Raw genomic sequence first — 8068 nt, 5'->3', positions numbered from 1 at the left:
ATTCTATAAATATTCTTTAAGCCCTTATTTCTCCTTTCATGTACTTCGATAGTGCTTGAGATTGCTCTTGTGATGGTTTGGAGATTGAACCCTTAACATATTCAATAACTTCATTCTCTATGAGGATCAAATCTATCCTCTTCTTCCATGCAAGGAAATTTGATGACCCAACCAGTTTGTTGCTTTCCTTGCAGAATGAAGTCATGTTGATAGTAGATTCAGACATAAATATAAAGATACTTACTTGTCAAGTGAAGATGCTTCTTTGATGATGATATCTTCAACTTGATGTCTTCTTGATGATGATGACAATTGAAGATGCCTTCTTGAAGATGATTGCTTCCTTGATGATGTCTTCCTTCTTTAAAGATGACAATACTTCTTTTCTAGATGATATGCTTGAGATGTGATCCTTTCTTCAAAGAGAGGGAGATCACCTTGATTTCTTTGATGATGATGGAAATGCTTCTTCTTGCTTTCTTTGGATGTAGAAATGTAGAATATGGAGACTTCAAAATGCTTCAAAAGTGTAGTCCTTCTTTCTTTGAGTGGAGGTAGGGTCCTTGAGGTCTTCTTCTCCTTGTGATGATGTGATCCTTGAGATGAGTACTCCTCCTTGGTGCTTCTTAGTCCTCCTTAATGATTTCCTTGTGCTCAGCCCTTATGTATCCTTCTTCAATGATGTGATCTTCAAGTTGCCTCTTCTTCTTGTTGTAGTCACCTTAGCTCTAATACCATGTTGAGAAATCTAGGGGCAACTAGATTAGGTGATTTCTCTTACTTTGATAACTGCTTGTGATGTATTTTTACTTAACTTGATTAGCTTCTTCTTTCACTTGATTATTATTATGTTCTTATCATCAAATAGCTACCAAACTATGAAAATCAAATAGACAAGAGGACACAAAATGTAGGCTGCAAGCCAGGGCCAAACCTCTCCTCTTGAGAGGAAAACCCACAAGAATTCTTCTCTTCTTATAGAACTTCAAATGACAAATTCCAAGACCTAAAACCCTTGTCAAAAACTCTCCAAGACCAAGCCAACTTCTAGCAACTTCGACCTTCCTAACAACTTCTTCTGCAACTTCGACTTCCCCAACAGTTTCTTCTGCAACTTCAACGACTGCAGAAACCCTAGCTCTTTCACATGTGGAAAAGATGGCGATTACTTCCCTCTTATTCCTTCGCTTGAATTGGTTCTTCTTTCTTGGGAACTCGGCTTGCAAAGTATACTCTTTAGTGCCCTAACTCGCCGTCTTTTTGAAATTCAGCATCAAGATGAACCAAAGAAGACAAATGAAAGCAAAAATGAAGGGACCAATTGTATAAAGGAAGATGATGATGAAGAAATTCTTGAAGTAGAAGTTGAAATAGATCTTAAGACAAAACTTGTAGTTGCCCTAGAAGAAATAAGCAACTTGAAAAAAGAAAATGAGGAACTCAAAAGGCAAGCACAAGATGGTGACCATGACCTTGACAAGACAAGGAAGGAAGTTGACCTCTTCAAGCTTCAAGTACAAGAAAGAGATAAGGAGCTCACCAAGCTTAAGGAGGAATTGCATCAAAACAAGAAAAGGCATCATGAAGAAGTCATATCCATGACAAATCAGTTGGATAAAGCAAAGAAAAGGGAAGACATTTTGTCAAACCATCTTGAACAAAGACATGAGGACTTGAACAAATTTGAAGCAAAAATTGGTCAATACAAGGAAGAGGTCTCCTCCCTTAAATCTCAATTGGAAGAAGCAAAGAAACAAGTACAAGGAGTTGAAAAGGTGATGGAAGTTTTGGCCCTCCTAGAAGGACAAGTAGATGAAGCAAAAAAGGACAGAAATGCCATAGCATGCCAACTAGAAGAAAAGGATGAAGATATCTCCAAATTAAAATTAGATGTCACCTCTCTCAAGGCCCAATCATGTGAAGCAACAAGGATGAAGGAAGAAATGGAGAATCATCTAGCAAAGAAGGATGAAGAATGCAAGAAGACGAAAAAAAATTGATATCCTAAGGAAAGAAGTTGATCAGCTGAACAAGAGTCTAAAGAGCTCTCAAACCCTAGATGACATCCTAAGTCATCAAATATCCCCCTTGACAAATTGGGTCTTGGTTATGCAAGTGAACCCTCAAGCAAAAATGATGCAAACCCTAATGCATCATACAACAAGGATGTAGATTAGCTTGGACGAAATGTTGATGCCCCCAATTCCAGCAAAAGCAAGGAGATTAATCAAGATAAACTTAAAAGAATCCCTACTCCAAGAAGGTGTGGAGAATGTGTCAAGAATGCAAGAGGAACTGGATATCATCAAAGGATCTCAAGGAAGAAAGACTTTAGAAGTTCATCAAGGCAAGCTCCATCCTTCAGGTACCAAAGTATATTTTTTGGTTATTGCTATTCTTGTACAAATTTTGGGCATATGGCAAAGGATTGTAGGGCATACAACAAGGACAAATATAATGGTCCCCATCAGTCTCCCAAAAGCAACTTTGCAGGAAGAAATTATGCCTCCTCATTTATGTACAAAATTGAATGCTACAAATGTCATAATATTGGTCATATGGCTCGTGATTGTAACTTGAATTGGGCTCCTAAACAAGCTAAAAACATAACAACCAAGCATGAAAAGAAGGTTAAACAAGTTTGGAGAAGGAAGCAAGTTGAACCACAAGGAGATCACGTGGAATGTGTCTTGAATACTCAAAACATCAATTCATGTTGTTGATCTAATCAATACATCTTTGGTAGATATGATATTTCAAGCTTTGATGATGAGATTCTGCCAAAGACCATGCATATTGTTAGGGGGAGCTTGTGACAATTTGACTATTCTTCCTTGATAAGCCTTGGGAAACCCTTGACGTGTCACACATGGACAATCATGCTATGAGACACATAGATATATCTCTTGATGGATCATCTCTCAGAAATTTTTGAAGAAAATCTTGTTGGACAAATTGGTCTCTCTTGCATAAAGACATCATCTACTTCATTCCTTTCCATGCATGCAAAGGGGAGTAATTCCATTGAAGAAAAGCATGATATTGTGTCTTCACTACACATCCATTGTTGAAGATGCCTTGTGTTAATTTTTCATAGGGCTGCATTGTTCTTTGCTTAGATAATTTCATTTCTTCATTAACATATTAAGTTCACCCCATAACATTATGACATTATTCAGATCTACACAATTATTCATCAGCATATGCAAGTATGAAGAAAGAACAACATCATCATCATCAATGTAGAGGAAAATAATGGAACAGTAGAAGAAAAGCATGTACACATAGAGACACCAGGATGGGTCGGAGATGTTGCTCCCCTATCTTCATAGGGTCAGAGAATGTTGCTCCCTTGTTTGGTCTTTGCAGAGTATACCCCAGTTGGCATCATACCCACAAGTAGGGCTTGTCGGGAATACTGCTCCCTGTTTGGCCAACAGGTTGAGAGTGTACTTGGGGTGTACAACCCAAGTCGATTATGATGCAGGTGTTCTACCACATGACTATTCAGGGTCATCGATGGGAAGATCAGTAGGCAATAGGATGGGTTGAGATAACCCTATGCGGTTCCAGGTTGAGATTGAGCTCCCTGATGTGATCCCAGGGTCAAGATGTGCTCCCCTGTGTGTTTGGGTATCCTATATGGGGTCGTAGATGTATAGCTCCCCCATGAGATTCTGGGTCGAGATGTGCTTCCCAATGTGGTTACAGGTTGAGATATGCTCCATGATGATATGCTCTTCGATGATGATTGATGATGAGATTCCAGGTAGTAGTCCGATGGACAGAGGGTGGTAGATTGAGATCCCCTCCGATGTCAAAATTCTTATTCTTTTAGGTTCGAGAATGTTCAGCATATGAGCAAGAACAATCAAGAGATGAGCAAGAATAAGCAAGGGATAGATCGAGATGTACATTGATGATTTGTGATGATGAGATACTTGAGATGGTCATGACATGACGACAACATGACAAAGATGATCAATGACGATACGTCATGACACTTGAAGATACCGAAATGGCATGGTGGAATTCTCCCTAATTGAGAGGGAGTGTTAAAATTATGCAACTGCAATTGAATTCCACTTTGAACGGCTCATATGATGAAGTTAATGATTGCAATAGATTCCTTTTTCGAGAGGACCAAAATCAACCTAAAGATCGCCTTATTTGGACAAGAAGAAGTTGGCTTTTGAATTTATTTATTCATTCATGTATATTGGATTGGGTTGGCCCTAAGCACATGTACAATTGGACAGGTCGGCCTCAACATCAAGTGGACCCTCATGAAAGCTTATAAATAGAAGAGACCTCAAGCTCATTTGGACACAATCATCAAGCACTATCTTCTCTCTTCTATTGTTTGGTTCACACAGGTCTGACGGAGGAAAGCTTGCGCAAAGGGTCTGAAACTACAAGGTCGAAGCTCACATGTGTCTAGGGTTTCTGAGTCTTGAACGCTCGCATATAACTAAGGTTTTTCGTCCCTAGACGCGGGCATAGTATGGTCATGGGAGCATCCGGGAAGTCTCGAACGCAAGCACATTGTGTTTATGGGAGCGTCCGGGACGTTAGGGTTTTTGCAATTCAGTTTGGATCCCAGACGCATGCACAAAATGGTCTAGGTAGCGTCTGGGCTGTCATAGGTGATGGCACAGTAACCTAAAGGGAGCGTCTGGGTTGCCATAGACACTCACATAGAAGCCTCAAGGGAGCGTCTAGGGTTTGAGGCAGGTCTGGATGAGTTTGGTCCCCGGACGGCCGCACACAGTTCACCTAGGAGCGTCCAGATCAGTCCCAGACGCACTCATCCAATTCTTCTAAGAGTGTCGAGATTTGTTTTAGACGCTCGCACACAGTATCTCTGCATGCGTCCGGGACCTAAAGATGAGTTATCAGTATGCAATAGTGTTCAACAAAGTGACAACAATATCCAACAGTTAATTACAGTCAGTGACAGTGCATTACAGTCCTCAGAATCAAGATCTTTGAGTATAAGTATGTTTAAGGTCATGTTATGGATGTTCTAGTTGTTTTTGTTGCTTTGATGAAGATATGGATCATTGTACTCTCTTTTGCTGAATCATTTGATGACGATCTAAGAAGAAGAAGAATTTACAAGGGTTTTCCCCATAGTGGGTTTTGCCCTGGTCTCTGACCAATCCTGGTGTCTCTATGTGTGCATGCTTTTCTTCTATTGTTCCTTTATGTTTCGCTGCATTGATGATGATGATGTTGTTCTTTCTTCATAGTTGCATATGTTGATGAATAATGGTGTAGATCTGAATAATGTTATAATGTTATGGGGTGAACTTAATATGTTAATGAAGAAATGCAATTATCTAAGCAAAGAACAATGTAGCCCTATGAAAAATTAACATGGTACCAGAGTTGGGTTGAAGAAAATCCATGGAGATCAACCCGATAATGATACCATTGATGGAAGAAAGAAGAGGATGGTCGAGACCTAAAAGAATTATAGGGTTTGAAGAAAACCCTAGGAAACTTGATTATTAGGATTAGGGTTTAAGAGAAACCCTGTTTTATGGAAAAGACATGAGATATAGCATGGTCAAAGGAGGCTCAAGCACTTGAGAGAGATTTGATGAAGCCCTAAATGGGATAATCCCTAGTAGGCCTGGTTGGATAATTGAAGTCAACATTGGTATATGGACTATGGACATTGATGGCTCTTGAAGGTTGGTTTAAGAGGGAGAGGATCACCTCTCATTGAAGATAAGTACTTCTTGACTTATGATAACTCTTACTTTTGTTTAGACTTATGGATCTGATTTTATTGTTTATACTTCCTACATATGTATTTGAGTATATGGATGTTTCTAACCTCCTTGATGAGATGTGACGAGTGGATTCTTCTTGAGGATCAGTTGCAATGCAGGAAAGATGGCTAGAGTTAGAAAAGGTTAAGAGGCACTATATGAAAAGATGACAAAGTGCTTCAAGCTACCTATGTCTAATAAAAAGGTGCACAGGTATTTGAATACTACAGGGTATGCATGGTATGTTGTATTTCAGCAGTAAAATCGATGGCTAGGTAAGCCTTAGGGTATGATGAGAATGTCTCTTTAATGGCTCATACATGCATATGAAAGCAACTTGGATCTATGTCTCCTATGATGAAATGATGCACCTGGTGTTGAACATTTTGATCTTCTTGAAGTCTATGAGGCTATCTAATGTTGATACATTGATATACTTGATGTTTGGCTAACATCTATCTGTTGGATATCTTGATCCTATAAAGAAGGCTAGCACCTTGACTCTAGTAGATGATACTCTTGATACTTGTCGTGCATAAGACATGATGGATTTCACATAAAAGGTTAGCTCATTAATTCTTATACATGATACTATTGATAATGCTTGTGATAAGCATGCTGAAAGCTAATGGAAAGAGAGATTGTCACTCTTGTTGTTTTGGTAAAGTTTTATTGAATGACCTAACTTGATCCTATTGATCATGATAAGCATGGTAACCTTGATGTTAGAGGTATAACTATGAGATTGATATTCTAGATCTCTTATTACCTGTGGTCATGTCTTGATGGCATATGGTTAAATTGAATGCCCTAACTTAGTGACTTGGTAGAAAAGTTTTGTTATGTTCATGATATGATGTCACATGTCTGTTGCCCTAATCTTTCAAGTCTAATCACTTGATGAAAGATTGATAACTTGATGTGATGACCATGATAGACATATGTTTATGATCTAACAAATTTGTTGTTCCTTGACTCTACTAAAGACAGGTTGATGACATAAATGAAGATGAATGAATTAGATTCCCAGTCAGAGGGAGAATCTCTTCTCAAGATTCTTACTCATATTACTATTTGCATTCTGTGTTGTTGAAATATAATTTATGTGCATCTGACATTATTGAATTGCAGCAAAGTCTCAGATCTGAAACCCGTACAAAATTAGGGTTTTTGTTCCAGGTGCGGCACAAAACTGGGAGATTTCATCCCTGGACACACTCATGCTAAGGCTAAGATAGCATTCAAGAAGATAAATACGCTCCCATGCTAACCTGAAGGGAGCGTCTAGGGGTTTGACTACAGTTGACCATCATCTGAAGTTTTTTGAAGTTGTCTGAACTCTGAATCAAGGTGTCTCTGACATATTCTACCACTGTAAATTGATTTTTGAAGTTGTTGGGTTAAATTGTTGATCACAGAAAAATGAAGTATTGTGCATGAAATCAGATGGTCACCTAGAAGATGTCAGTACCACAGATGTGTTGCAAATAACAGTAAGATCTGAAAGCAGGAAAAGCTTGAATGTTTGCCATAATATGAACATGTAGACTGAACTTGTGTTTGCAGGTGACTGGGACATACATATAGATATGTCATTATGTTTGTGCTACAAGAGTTTGGCATGATTTGGCTGATTGATATAGATGAGCAGTGTTTGGAGTTTTGTCATGATGCTTCACTATGACTTAGAACTTTGAATTGATGATTGAGATATGTTTTGGACTATAGATCTCTCTACGATAGCAAATTTGGACTTGACCTTATGTCTAATGATTTGATTTGACGATTGTTGATTTGCCCTGATGCTATGTGGGCATAGTAACCTTCAATGACTTATGTGGGTGTTCGAAAAAAATGGTTTTGTATTGACCTCCTTGTTCTAGCACAATGGTTGAGGTACTGATAGTTGTGACTCAACAAGAAAATGGAACTGCATGAGTCATCCTTGGTGTATGCATTTGCACCTAGTGACAAAAATGACTTGTATTATGATTATGAGAATGAATTGATGAAGTTTTCAAGTGATATTGCATGATTGATTACAACTTGTTGGCATGATAATAAATGAATTCAAGACTTGATATGAGCTCTACTTGTCACCAAGTTGAAAGAACAAAAACTGTGATATAGATGACTTTGATATAGTTTTGATCTAGCCTCTAAACTTTGATGAGCTAACTTTGTTGAGGAGATGGTACCACATTGATTTATGTAAAAACTAATTATGTTAGCCTTAGTAAGGCATTATGCTTAGAACATTACATGAAGCAAGCTCCCCGATCAGATAT

This window comes from Pinus tabuliformis, chromosome 7, assembly GCF_031772625.1.
Source record: "Pinus tabuliformis cultivar Carrire ecotype Pingquan chromosome 7, CPIR1, whole genome shotgun sequence".
NCBI lineage: Eukaryota > Viridiplantae > Streptophyta > Pinopsida > Pinales > Pinaceae > Pinus > Pinus tabuliformis.
Note: the sequence above shows the minus strand (reverse complement) of the source record.